Raw genomic sequence first — 15,554 nt, forward strand, 5'->3', positions numbered from 1 at the left:
AAAGCGGTGTTGCTAGGGTGGGGGTGGGGGGGGAGTTACTCTGCTGACGAGGGAGGGACTTAGGTTTTGGGACAGAGAGGAGGTCGGGGGGTGGGGGTTGCCAGGAGGGGGGCCGATGGAGATGCGGCGCATGGTCTGGAGGGGGGCCCAGGAAAGGGGATGGCTGATCGGCAGAGAGGGGGGGGGGGGGGGCAGCATGGTGCCCCCCAACTAGGCTGATCACCTGGAATGTCAGAGGGTTGAATGGGCCGGTTAAGAGGGCACGTGTGTTCGTGCATCTGAGGGTTCTGAAGGCGGACATGGTAATGTTACAGGAGACACACCTGAAAGTGGCGGATCAAGTCAGGCTCAGGCTGGGTCAGTCATGTCTTTCATTCGGGGCTGGACACCAAGACTAGAGGGTTGGCGATTTTGATCAATAATCGGGTGCAATTTCAGGTGGACAGTATAGTCTCAGACGGGGGGGCCGTTATGTCATGGTGAGCGGTAAGCTGGAAGAGAGGAAGGTAGTCTTGGTTAACGTGTACGTGCCAAACTGGGACAATGTGGAATTCATAAAGAGGGTGCTGGGGAAGATATCTGATCTGGACTCGCACAAGTTGGTTATGGGAGGGGAATTTAATACAGTCATTGACCCTGGCCTGGATCGGGCGTGTTCGAAAACGGGGAGGGTGCCAGCAATGGCAAGGTAACTGATAGGGTTCATGGAGCAGATGGGGGGTGGGGGGGGGGGGGGGGGGGGGGAGGTCGACCCACAGAGGTTTAGGCAGCCGACGGGGAAGGACTTTTCTTTTTATTCGCATGTTCACAAGGTTTATTCCCGGATTGACTTTTTCATTTTGAGCAGGGATTTACTGGCGGAGTGGTGGACACGGGGTATTCGGCCATCACTATTTTGGATCATGCCCCACTCTGGGTGGAACTGCAGGTCAGTGAGGAGAGCTTCCAGCGCCCGCAATGGAGGTTGGACGTGGGCTTGTTGGCAGACGAGGCAGTGCGCGAGAGGCTGAGGAAGTGCATGCAGAACTACCTGCAGGTTAATGACACGGGGGGGGAAGTCTCAGCAGCGATGGTCCGGGAGGCACTGAAGGCAGTGGTGAGAGGGGAGCTGATTTCAATCCAGGCACATAGGGACAAGACGGATAGGGCAGAAACGGACCGACTGGTTAAGGAGATCCTACAGATAGACAGGAGGTATGCGGTGACCCCGGGGGTGGAGCTCTTAAGGGAATGTCGGAGGCTTCAGGTGGAGTTTGGGGTGCTGTCCACAGGTAGGGCAGTGGAGCAGCTTAGGAAGGTGAGGGGTGCATTCTATGAACATGGGGAGAAGGCCAGCAGAATGCTGGCACAGCAGCTTAGGAAGAGGGAGGCGGCCAGGGAAATAGAGAGGGTGGTTGATGGGGATGGGAATTTGGTACGGGACTCAGTTAGGCTAAACAGGGTGTTCAGGAACTTTTATGGTAGGCTCTATTGCTCGGAGCCCCCATGGGGCCTGAGGGGCTAAAACGCTTTTTGGACGGACTGACCTTCCCAAGGGTGGGTAGGGAGCTGGCAAATGGGCTGTGGGCCCCGATTAGGGCCGAAGAAATATTTGAGGGCTTGAAGGCAATGCAGTCGGGTAAAGCCCCGGGGCCGGATGGGTATCCGGTGGAATTCTATAAGAAATTCTTGGGGATTTTAGGGCCGTTGCTGGTCAAGGTTTTCAATGAGTCAAGGGATAGAGGGGTGCTGCCCCCGACTATGTCACAGGCCATTATTTAGTTAATATTGAAGCGGGACAAGAACCCGGAGCTATGTGGGTCATATAGGCCGAACTCACTGCTTAATGTGGACACCAAGTTGCTGGCCAAAGTTTTGGCCTCCAAGATTGAAAATTGTCTGCTGGATGCGATTATGGAGGATCAAATCGGGTTTGTCAAGGGCAGGCAGTTGGTGGCCAATATAAGAAGGCTGCTCAGTGTGATTATGATGCCCCCGGAGAGCAGGGAGGTTGAGGTAGTTGTGGCAATGGGTGCAGAGAAGGCGTTCGACCGGGTGGAGTGGGACTATAAGGGAGGTGCTGGGACGATTTGGGTTCGGTGAGGGCTTTATCGACTGGGTTAGGTAGTTGTACCATGCCGCGGAGTCTAGAGTTAGGACAAATAGGATGACCTTGGACTATTTTAGACTGTATTGGGGGCAAGACAGGGATGCCCCCTCTCTCCACAGCTGTTTGCGTTAGCTATAGAGCCGCTGGCAATTGCTCTGAGGGCTTAAAGGGGCTGGCTCGGGGGGTGGGGGGGGGGGGGGGGGTGGAACATAGTGTTTTGTTATGCTCTTGACGTAGCATAAGCTGCTTCCTTGATGTGCACTTTGACAAAGGAAGGTTCAGACTTGGAGATAGCTTTAACACATTTATTTAAACTGTTAACAATTCTCCTACTTGGATTTGACGCTCCTGTTAATCCTGCTATAGCTACTCAGACCGACGAACCAGTCTGCTACAATCCAGGTGGTGGGTGTGATATGTTTCAAATCAACCCTGTGTACTCACTGAGTGTCTCCACTGGAAAGAGGAAGATCATGTGTGCAGTGTCCTTTTATATGGGTTGGTGTAATGCCCTCCTGTGGTAGTGTCACCTCTGTGTGTATCGTGAATGCCCATTGGTCGTGCCCTATCTTACTGACCTATTGGTTGAATGTCTGTGTGTCATGTCTCTGATGCTCCCTCTAGTGTCTAGCTAGTCTACGTGTATTTACATTAACCCCTTGTGTATTTACAGTGATGCATATCACCACACATAGGGTTTCGCTGTACGCGGACGACCTGCTCTTATAAGTATCAGATCCAGGGGCAGGGATGGCTGAAATTATGGTGATTTTGTGGGAATTTGGCTGGTTTTTGGGGTATAAACTGAATATGACAAAGAGCGAGATGTTTGTAGTCCAGGCGAGGGGTCAGGAGGGTCGGCTGAGGGAGCTGCCGTTTAGGTTAGTAGGGGACGGTTTCAGGTACTTAGGGATACAAGTGGCATGGGATTGGGGCCGGTTACACAAGTTGAACTTGTCCCGGTTGGTTGAACAGATGAGGGGCGAATTTCGGAGATGGGATGTGCTGCCGCTGTCGTTGGCTGGGAGAGTGCAGACGGTCACAATGACAGTCCTACCGAGATTTTATTTGTATTACAATGTCTCCCAATTTTCACCCCGTGGCCCTTTTTTAAGAGGGGTAACAAAATCATCCTGGGCTTTGTGTGGGTGCGTAAGTCCCCGCAAGTGAAGAAGGTGATGCTCGAGCGGAAGCAGGGGGAGCTTGCCCTACCGAATTTCAGTAATTACTACTGGGCAGCTAACATAGCCATGATAAGGAAGTGGGTGGTGGGGGCGGGGTTGGTTTGGGAGCGGATGGAGGCAGCTTCATGTAGGGGCACCAGTTTGGGGCGTTGATAATGGCACCTCTGCCATTCCCGCTGGTGAGGTACTCCACCAGCCCTGTGGTAGTGGCGGCCTTGAGGATCTGGGGTCAGTGGAGGAGATACATTGGAGCAGTGGGAGCATCGGTCTGGCCCCCAATATGTGACAACCACCGGTTTGCCCCGGGGAGCTTGGATGAGGGGTTTCGAGTGTGGCGAAGGGCGGGAATTGAGGGGATGGGGACTTTTTTTTTAAGAGGGGAGCTGCCCTAGCTTGAAGGCGCTAGAGGAGAAGTTTGGGCTGGTTAGGGGGAACAAATTTAGATATTTACAGGTGCGGGACTTTTTGCGCAGGCAGGTATCATCCTTCCCACTCCTGCCACTAAGGGGGATCCAGGATAGGGTAGTGTCTAGGGGATGGGTGGGAGAGGGGAGCGCCTCGGACATCTACAAAGAACTTATGGGGGTGAGGAGACGCAGACCGAGGAGCTGAAGTGTTTATGGGATGAGGAGCTTGGCGGTGAGATGCAGAATGGTTTATGGGCAGATGTGTTGAGCAGAGTCAACGCGACTGCAACAGCCAGGCTGAGCCTGATCCAATTCAAGGTGGTCCACCGGGCCCACATGACAGTGGCCCGGATGAGTAGATTCTTTGGGGTGGAGGACAGGTGTGTAAAATGTGCGGGAGGACCAGCGAATCATGTTTGTGGACGTTATGTCCAGAGTATTGAAAACAAGGGTGGCAATGAGTCCTGAGGTGGCGATTTTTAGGGTGTCGGAAGACCCGGGAATCCAGGAGGAGAAAGAGGCAGATGTTCTGGCCTTTGCTTCCCTGGTAGCCTGTTGACGGATTCTGCTAGCTTGGAGGGACTCAAGGCCCCCGAATTCGAAGACCTGGCTGACTGACATGGCGGGCTTTCTCGGCCTAGAGAAAATTAAGTTCGCCTTGATAGGGTCACTGTTAGGGTTTGCCCGGAGGTGGCAACCATTCATCGACTTCTTTGCGGAGAATTAATCGTCGGCAGGGGGTGAGGGGGGTTAGGGTAGCGTAGAATAGGGGGTAATTAGGTGGGTCTTGGCAGGATGTGAGTCGGTGATTGCACTATTTTTCTTGTTCTGTGTACACTTTTTTTTATACTGTTGTTTGTAATGCCAAAAATACCTCATTAAAATTGTTTATTTAAAAAAAAGTGAATTCCAAGTAATTCTCTAATTCACCCTCATTATTGTGTGAATAAGTGGGAGGGTGCATGAGCCCTGTGACAGTGCAACGTCTGAAGGAATCAGCTCCTTGAGAACTATTGTCTGGAAAGTGGACAGACTGTTGTCGTAAACATGAAGGCCTGGAGGAGAGATGAGATGTATACGAATGTCAAAATGTTGATATTGAACACAATTAGGATAATGATATTTCATTTTCAGTTCAAATAAAGTCAACATGATGGATTGTTATATGACAATATAACATAGAACATAGAACACTACAGCGCAGTACGGGCCCTTCGGCCCTCCATGTTGCGCCGACCTGTGAAACCATCTGAAGCCTATCTGACCTACACTATTCCATTTTCATCCATATGTCTATCCAGTGACCACTTAAATACCCTTAAAGTTGGCGAGTCTACTACTATTGCAGGCAGGGCGTTCCACACCCCTACTACTCTCTGAGTAAAGAAACTGCCTCTGACATCTGTCCTATATCTCTCACCCCTCAATTTAAAGCTATGTCCCCTCGTGTTGGTCATCACCATCCGAGGAAAAAGACTCTCACTGTCCACCCTATCTAACCCTCTGACTATCTTATATGTCTCTATTAAGTCACCTCTCAGCCTTCTCCTCTCTAACGAAAACAACCTCAATTCCCTGAGCCTTTCCTTGTAAGACCTTCCCTCCATACCAGGCAACATCCTAGTAAATCTCCTCTGAACCCTTTCCAAAGCTTCCACATCCTTCCTATAATGTGGTGACCAGAACTGCACGCAGTACTCCAGGTGTGGCCGCACCAGAGTTATGTACAGCTGCAGCATGACCTTGTGGTTCCGAAACTCAATCCCCCTGCTTATAAAGGCTAGCACACCATATGCCTTCTTAACAGCCCTATTAACCTGGGTGGCAACTTTCAGGGATTTATGTACCTGGATGCCGAGATCTCTCTGTTCATCTACACTACCAAGAATCTTGCCATTAGCCCAGTACTCTGCATTCCTGTTACTCCTTCCATAGTGAACCACCTCACACTTTTCCGCATTAAACTCCATCTGCCACCTCTCAGCCCAGCTCTGCAGCTTATCTATGTCCCTCTGTATCCTATAACATCCTTCAGCACTATCCACAACTCCACCGACCTTCGTGTCATCTGCAAATTTACTAACCCATCCTTCTACACCCTCTTCCAGGTCATTTATAAAAATTACAAACAGCAGTGGCCCCAAAACAGATCCTTGCGGTACACCACTAGTAACTGATATATATAACCAATCTAGACTCACAGCGCCAGTGACCTGGGCTCAATTCCGGCCTTGGTTGACTGTATCTGTAGAGCTTGCATATTCCCCCAGTGTTTACATGGGTTTTCCTCCGGATGCGCCATTTTAAATGCTGCCCCGATCCCTCCACCCCACCGCGACCTCCGGACCACCCCCAGCGACTTCTGGACCCCCCCCCCCCTCCCAACTGCCCCAATTTACCTCTTGGGGAGTCCTCGAGCATCCCCTCATCCCACCTCTTAAGGGCAGGGTATCCCCAGGCCCGATCCCTCGCATGGGAAACCTGGCACCTTGCCAGCCTGTCAGTGTTATGGTGTGAGGCTGGCAGCGCCAAGGTGACCGGGTGCCAGTGGGAGTGCCAGGGTACAACCCTGCCCAGAGCCCGATCACTCGGGTGCCGCTGATGGCCTGGGAGCCCCCCCATTTTATGTGGACCAGTGCTAAACAGCGCTATGGCAAAATCTCCTAGCTGAGGCTCTTTGTTCCCGGGCCTCAAGGGAATCAAGTGCTGATGGCTCATTTAAATACATTAATCTGGATCTCGCCCAGCGAGGGCGAGTCTTACGAGTTCTCGTTATGTCTCACGAGTTCTCGTTATGTCTTGCGCGTTCTCGTTATATCTCGCGGGGCATTCAGAGTGTCGCAAATCTCACAAGAGTTAACGGCCGAGTCGCGTCACCAAGTCAGGCTCAATGAGGCCATTCGATCGCACCCCATATCTCTGAGAGTTAGTATCAACAGGCCAGGAGAGGAAAAATTGGGGAAAATTTGGCCTACTCAACAATGTATGTGCAAACCCAGCAAATACATAAATTAGGAATGTCCTAGCTTTTGTCTTTGTTGACCACATAAGTGCACAGAATGGAGCCTTGAGTTTACATGTAAAGCTTCAGTCCATGTTATCATTAATATCAAAGTTAGCGATACTGCCCCAGCCTCACAACCCTCTGAGGGTTTCTGTGATTCTGGTCTCTTGTGCCTTCTCAATTTTAATCGCTTCACCACTAGTCTATGCTTTCTGTTACCTGGTCCTTAAACTCTGGAATTGCTTCTCTGCACTTCTCTACCTTGCTTTCCTCCTTAAAGAGATTTCTTAAAACCTATCTCTTTGACAATTGATGATCTCTTTGATGATTTTTGTCATCTGACCTTATATATCTCCTTATGTGACTCGGTGTTATAGTGTTTTATAATGTTCTTGTGAAGCACCTTGGGATATTTCATCAGATTAAAGGCATTATGTAAATTTAAGATGTTGGGTTGCCGAATTAAAAGGAACCACGACATGAATCATTTTAAACTGTTTTATGTTCCAAAAGCAACTACATAGCTAATATGGGGGTGTATATTTTCTACCGGGTTTCACCAAGAACTACCTGCCCGTTGATATTAATATTTGAAAATTACACTTTCACGTTACACACATCTGTTGTGCACCATTTAACCATATTAAACTAAAGGCAAATTACTGATTGCTTAGTTACACAAAAATGAGCTTGTATCAAATTTCATAACTGCAACAGATCCTTCCACCAATTTACCAGGTGCACTGAAAAAGAAGAAGCAAAAATAGAATTAATGTGTAGCCATTTTGCAAAATAAATACTCATTTTTAATATATCAGAGGAAGTTGTCCAGTGGGGTATGAAATACTTTTAACAGTAAATGTATATAAATGTATTTATTTATACATTTACTGCAATCCCCAAATAAATTATGGTTGGCATTTACAGATGTCAATTTGTTACTGGTGGGAACTTAAGTGTCTCAATACAAAGTTGGATAAAATTATGTTAATGTGAAAAACTTTAAAGATCAAAATGGGAAGAATCCACCTTTCATGTGAAGAAATCACAACTGGAAGTGTGAATGCTTCAATAAAGTTCACTCCCTCATGCATTCTATCTACTGACTGACACAGTGTGAGTAAAGCCAAATGAAGACATGATACTTAACTTTTTACAATTAGAATGCAATCATCTTTGCACTCACCACTGCAGCACCATTTTGCCAGCCATCAGGGGGTTGGAAGCTATGCTACTCTGGTTCTTAAGCCACAAACCCTATCCCATGCTTTAAATTTAGATTTACTTTTGTTTGGTTTTGGACTAATGCTTATTACACCCAGCTTTATTTAGCCACTTACTTTTAATTGACTGCATCCACTTTTAATTGACTGCATCCAGTTAAATTATCCTGGCAGCGCAAAGCTCATGAGCGCTGCTCGTGTCATTCTGGGTTCCTTAACACCTGCACCAATGTGCACAGGGAACATTTTCTAATTAAGTAACTGACTTGAACTCATGTTTCAGATGAGTGCATGGGCGATGTACTGCTTGAGAAGCAGCAGTTCTGCCGTCACTGCAATTGGACTGTGCAGTTGCCGCCTTTGTCTGGAAACAGATCACAGTTTGTGCTGTTTTTGGATCCTAGAGAAACCTTTTGATCTGTATTGTTCAGTTATATACCTGTTTTACACCAAGTAGACTAGCAATAAAATTCATAATCCATTCTCTGGAGATTAGAGTCTTCTGACTTGTGTTGTACATAGTGAGCACTAACACACAAAACGGGAAATAAAAGATTGCATACCAGAAAATATTAACCTGTTTCATAGCTGCATTGGAAAATAGACGGACTTACTCATGCCTGTAAAGGGTTTACTTTGACCAACTACATCAGGAAGATAAATGCCATTCTCCAAGATGTTGTCACACTGCCGTTCATCAGCATTGACTATATGTGACAGCTTCACATAGCTAAGCTCCACAATCACCAGCAATCTGTCAGTTCATGCTGCAATTAACACATGTATTGCATTATAGTTGTATTGTCCATGTTGAGGAAGAGTTCTGTATACACTAATGTAAATAATGAAATGTCAATAAAAACTCGTTTTAAAAATAGTGAAGGATGATAGCAACAAAATGCATGTTTTACTTAGCACTGGACACTCCTGGGAGATGCTACTCTAGAATGCTGATAGCCTCAGGGGCTTTTGGCGTGTTTTGAATGTGGTATGACATGGTCAGCTACAGCATTGTCATCTTTTAATTTGGAGTCACCTCTAAGTTAATAACTGACTCTGGGGTCTCAACCTCAAAAATAACTTCACTCACCACTTCTCATTCCAAATCTGAAACTTCTCCTCTCATTTTCCAGTACTTCCCTGCATATAATATACGTGGACTTTGCATCCTTATTTGCATTGGAACAACTGACAAAGCCATACCGCAATAAATCATCTTTATACTGGTTTGTTTCTGAGTTATGTTTCTTTTTTGTAGGCTGTTAACCAGAGGCCATGGAGCGCTGTGCAGAGTTAACACTAGCACTGTTCTGTCCTGCCCTGGATTCTCCTGATCAGCTCTCTCCAGCAGATTCTGTTGTGAGACCCTGTGCAATAAACTGCTTATTTTAGGTTCTGGTCATCTCTTGCGTTCAAGAAAACCATTCATCTTCACAAACTACTTGCCTTGTTTGGCAGCAGCTGAAAAATGGCAGCAACAGTGCTCTGTGATTTGGCACCAAAAGCACATACTTGGAGGGCACTTAAGTGTACAGGCAGGGTGTGTGACCTGCTCTCTGCTGCCGCTTCCGGCCAGAAGACTCCACACTACGTGATTAATTTTCATTTAAAAGGTGGCCATTATTTTTTTGGGGTGCAATAAATATTTTTCTTTTGATAGGTAGGCACCAGAGATAACATAACCAAAAGAAATTAGCATTATTTAAGCTCGTACCACAACCTAGCTTTAAAATTGTTCCCGGATGCAATTTCATTGCCACTGATGTTAAAATGCAAAAAGGCTAAATTTCTTCAAGATAGCACCTCTGAGCGCAAGTGTAGCATGAATCGGATTCCAATACCCATGAGGGACAAGGTCTTCCTCCCAACCCTGGGGATGGAACAGCCTAGCTGCCCCTTCAATCGTCGGGTCTCACTCACTCCGAGCTCCCAGCACAAAACCTCCAGGACACCATCTGACACTCGGCCACCTCCACATAAACAGGGGTGAGCCCTGAGCTGTGGACATTTATGTTTCTCTTTCCACCCCGCTGACCCCCCTCCTGACCACCCCCCCCCTCCCCAATTGCTGACTCGCCCTCTCCGACGGAGCTGCGGACATTTTCAACCTTGGCCGCCTTTCTCAATGTAAAAGACGGTAGCGCTTCTCCCGCGATCACCGCGGGAATGGCGCAACCAATCGCCCTGTGACCATCCCGAAATCCGCCCGCGGGTCACGACCCGTACTTTGAAGAACCATGCTGTACATAATAAAATGTTACTTGTGTTAAAGTTACAAACCTGGTGATTGTAGCTTACTGGTCTCAACCAACGACCTTGGGTCTTTTGAATAAAATCTAATTTCACCTATGTTGCAACTCCGGGTCAAATGGGGTGTCCAGGGTGTTTTGACACTATCCATAAAAAACATCTGTCTATACACTTTTTCTTCAATAAAAGGTGTACCCATTGTAGAAGTACTGGGTTCCAATAACTGGCGACCAAGGACTTATAACAACAATAATTTATTCTGAGTAGCTGTTTCTACACTTCCCGTGCTCCAGGGAGAACGCCCATGATTTTGTTACATGACGCTTTAAGTCAGGGGTGGGCAAACTACGGCCCGCCAAAGGTCTTTATGCGGCCCACCAAGATCAAATCATAAAAAAAAAATTTTTTTTTTAAAATTTTGTTTAAAAATTTTTATAAAGTTAATGTGGGGGCTGTTGGGTTACTGGTATAGGTGGATACGTTGACTTGAGTAGGGTGATCATTGCTTGGCACAACATCGAGGGCCGAAGGGCCTGTTCTGTGCTGTTCTATGTTCTATATGAGGCACCCAGAATCATAACCGGGTGAAGCGCCATTTTTGAAAAGTAGAGATAAAGAGGGCTAAAGGCAGGATGCCGCCGGGGGAAGCGCTGAGGTATATGCCGCACGCTAATTGGTTACAACCGGGACTATTAATACTATTCGGCCCTTTAAAATTGTGAATTTCTGAATGTGGCCCTTGCACGGAAAAGTTTGCCCACCCCTGCTTTAAGTAGTCAGGTCATCACATGATCACTTGGTCCACACCCATTCTGTCTCCTGTATTAATATTTCCCATCAATCACCTGTACTTTTAATTGTTAGATTTTTCTTCCATTTAATCTGGCATGATCCTTTTCTTATCTCCTTCCAATTTGCTTTTTTTCCAATAAGTAACCTTGTCACTGGCCTTTTTGTTCCTCTTATATTAGAACATAGAACGTACAGTGCAGAAGGAGGCCATTCGGCCTCTCGAGTCTGAACTGACCCACTGAAGCCCTCATTTCCACCCTATCCCCGTAAACCAAAACCCCTCCTAAACTTTTTGGACACTAAGGGAAATTTAGCATGGCCAGTCCACATATCCGGCACGTCTTTGGACTGTGGGAGGAAACCGGAGCACCCGGTGGAAACCCACGCAGACACAGGGAGAACGTGCAGACTCTACACAGACAGTGACCCAGCAGCGAATCGTGCCTGGGACTCTAGCGCTGTGAAGCCACAGTGCTAACCACACTACCGTGCTGCCATTCGGAGGCCATTCAGCCCATCGAGTCTACACCGACCCTGCGAAAGAAGACTCTAACTAGGCCCACTCTCCCACTCTATCCCTGTAACCATGTGTATTGATCATGGTCAATCCACCTAACCTGCACATCTTTGGACACCATGGGCAATTTATTATGGCCACTCCACCAAATCTGCACATTTTTAGACTGTGAGAGGAAACCGGAACACCTGGAAGAAACCGTTGAATTGAAGCAATTAAATTATTGCACTTTGATGCCAGACTGAGCCAACCAGTTAGGGACCCCAAGCCAGCAGTAATTGCATATATCACAAATACACCAATAAGAGGCTAAGTCATCGGAATATGGTCACTCTAATTTCTCTGTGGAACCCCAACAAAAATGATACGTTTTGAAAAAAATCAGACTTTACTTTGAATACTGCTAACCCTCAAGAAAATATGCAAAAGACAAGCAAGGGTAGCTCATGGTGTGAGTGAGACCAGAGTGAAAGAAGTGGCTGTTAAAAACATCTGCAGTTTGCTAGGAGTGTGTCGGGTGAGAGAGAATAGGAAGAGACAAAAAGGATTTTGCATAAAGAAACCCTGCACTGCTGTGTCACCAGTGGCTTTGGCTTCCTTTCTCATCATAGCCAGGATACTTTTTTCAAGCAGGTCAGGGCGTGAGATGGGGCGTTCCTACTATGGTGGCAGCCTGTTACCTCCTGTTTTGTGCAATCTTCTCCTGCAAGGAAGAATTATGTATTCAATGAATTTGGAGAATGTGGCTGTGATTGTGGAAGAGCTGCCCGTGTCTGTTTGAGGTGTGAGCATTGGCTCAGCAAGGGGTCTGTAATATTGATGACTGTGTTAGTATGAGGAGAAGGACGTCTAGTGAATGGTGGCACAGTGCAGAGTATTGGGGAAGACAGTATTGAAAATGCGGTATTTGTTGTAAGTAATTAGGTTTTGAGTGGTGTAGCTGTGATGTGAAATATTTTAGCAATTCTCTTATCTTAACAAATCCAGTTGATTTTTATCCTTTTGAAGCTGTGACCTTGAGGCAATGTTCTTGGCATTGATGTCCTCACTGATCTCTTCTCACTGCATCTTAAGTAGACAAGTAGATAGATATTGGGAGTGCTTCCTGTCCCCCTAGGCCCTAGGGAATAAAGGATGTTCCTTCTCCTCTCTATGGTCTCCACCAACACCACCAACATGTGGTGATGCCAGCACACTCTCTCAGCCATTTTTCAAAATATTGTGTTGTATTTGTAGCCAGAATCCACTTCCCTTTCAGAGTTGCTGGCTGCTTAGAGTAGCATCTTGGCTTCCCAGACAGATGTAAAGTTGGGTAATGCTGGCTTTACGCATGAATCATTCTAATCAGCAGGTCACACAAATGTTGCTTGCTACCTGCATTAGTACTCACCAGTGCAGTTAGTCCATGCATCCCATGCCCCCACCCCTCCCCACCCCCCTCATACTCTAGTTATCAAGTGCAATATGATTTCTAGACTTTCAACTTTAACTGAAGACATCTTTATGGGGAACATTAAAATGTCATTAATTACTCATGGTCTATTTTCTTATACACATTACGAGATGTTTCCCTGGGCAAACCATCGTCTGGACATAGGCCAGGAAAATCTCTCCTAGAATTTTTATTATCTCTACAAAGTAATAAATTAATTGCTGTTGTAGTTTTTCTTTTACATATTATTCTGCTGTCTAAATGTGCCATCTGCCAGAAAGGGCAAGAATGAATTTTTTACAATTTACAATTATCGCTACTTTGTTTATCAAATTTGTCATTGCACTTGTTGAGTTTAAGTACTTAAGGTGAATTCACCTGAGGAAGGAGCGGTGCTCCGAAAGCTAGTGATTCGAAACAAACCCATTGGACTTTAACCTGGTGTTGTAAGACTTCTTATTGTATTAATGAAGCTGGTTGACATGAATATTGTGGGGCATTGAACATGGCCCTTTTGGATTTATGTAATTGGATTTTTAGGACTAACTGGAGATAATTATAAACCACAAGTGCTTGTGGGCAAGAATAAACAGCTGTGTACCCCCAGCCCAACTAGCAAACCAGTAAACACTCCCACAATCTGGCCAAAAGCTGCCATCTCCACCCGCCCCAAACTATCTGACTGCCCCGCAACTCACCCTTCTGATCACTTACCTCCTCAGCAATTTCAGATTCCCGACTGTAAACTGGAGCCACAGCTCTACTCACCCAAGTTCCAAATAACAGCCTTCTGTATGGCTGGCTTTGGACAGCAAACTGGGACTTTAAAAAAAATCAGGTCCTGACGTTAACTTCAGCAGAACCTCAGCGAAACCCACACATTCTTGGCTGCTAAACTTTCCTGCTCTCTTCACAACTACCTTTCATGATTGGGATGATTGCTTTTGAAATCAGTTTGTCTGATTGGTGGTAAAGTATAGCCTATCCTATAGCCACTGAAATTTAGAACAAACATCAGTTCCAAATCTGTATCAATTTATTCATCAAGAAATGTAAGAGGCGTTATTTTATGAATTAACATTCCAGATGGGCATGTTGTGAATTGGGCTCAATTTCTCCCCCCATTGATTTTCTGTTCAATAAAATTAAGTGGGATCAGGTGCCTGTGCCTCAAATCCCAATTTGCACTTCCAGCATGCAAAGTTCTGCACTGGGAGTTCAAATACATAAAATTATTCCTACTGTTTTTACATAGATAGTGGATTTGGCATAAACAATGTTTTGGGAAATTGCAAGATGTATCGCTTGATAAGGAAAGGATTATGTGGTGCAATAGATATTTATATTTTAGTCTGCCACTGAGAATAATGAGCTGATTAAATAGAAAGAAAACTATTGTGACATATGAAATGGGGAAAGGAATTCTGACAATGCTAAAATAAATGGAACTGGTAAAAATACAACAGTGGAAAGTTTTACTAATCTGTAAAAGTTATCAAAAGTAAACAGAAGTTAAAATAAATAAATGTGACATATGAACATACCAAAGTGCGCAGGAAAAGAATGAAGCTTATCTAATCCCGACATGGGGTTTTCTGTGCACAAGTCACACAATGTTCTGGGACAATGAAACAGAAAAAAACCTGAAGTCAATTTAGGAAAATGTTTTGGAAATTCCTCTCCAATTGCCAATGGAAATCTCACTTCATATTCTAGATATAGCTATAGGAACTTAACAAAATATGTTCTATTTCATCTCCTGTGAAAACGGATACAAAATATTTATTTAACAATTCTGGTATTAACTTATTTCCCTTGAAAGTCACATCTGCATTTGCCTTTAATGGGCCCACAGCCTTCTTCAGTAGTCTTTCCCTCTCAATACAATTGTAAAAATATTTGCTTTTATATGCCTCGCAAGTTTTTTTCATATTCTATTTGATTTTTTAATGATTTTTTTATTACCCATACAGCTCACTGGATTTCAGCTTATTGAGCTGAATTTTCCTGGCTAGGTTGTGATCCCAATGTTGGCCTCAATTCTACGCAGGAACCAGGAAGTAGCCATGGTGGAATATTGGTCGTGATTTTCCAGGAGGCAGCCAATTAAGAAGTGTCTCTGGGAGCCCTATCCAATCAATGACTTCAGATGGACCAGGGAAACAGAAGGCTCAATCCATCCATAGGGCCTGCAGCATGGTAGCATTGTGGTTAGCACAATTGTTTCACAGCTCCAGGGTCCCAGGTTCGATTCCCGGCTTGGGTCTCTGTGCGGAGTCTGCACGTTCTCCCCTTGTGTGCGTGGGTTTCCACTGGGTGCTCCGGTTTCCTCCCACAGTCCAAAGATGTGCAGGTTAGGTAGATCTGCCATGCTAAATTGCCCGTAGTGTCCAAAATTGCCCTTAGTGTTGGATAGGGTTACTGGGTTATGGGGATTGGGTGGAGGTGTGGGCTTGGGTAAGGTGCTCTTTCCAAGAGCCGTGCAGACTCGATGGGCCAAATGGCCTCCTTCTGCACAGTAAATTCTAAATTCTGATGTCTGGCCGGCAGCCCCAATTGCAGAGATGGGTGCCGCTGACAGTTAAATGCAAGAGTGCCTCAAAATATAGGAGCTCTCTGCAGCATCCCTCCAAAGGATGGCTTGCATTCATGGTGG

The sequence above is a fragment of the Scyliorhinus canicula genome, chromosome 3, assembly GCF_902713615.1.
Source record: "Scyliorhinus canicula chromosome 3, sScyCan1.1, whole genome shotgun sequence".
Classification (NCBI taxonomy): domain Eukaryota; kingdom Metazoa; phylum Chordata; class Chondrichthyes; order Carcharhiniformes; family Scyliorhinidae; genus Scyliorhinus; species Scyliorhinus canicula.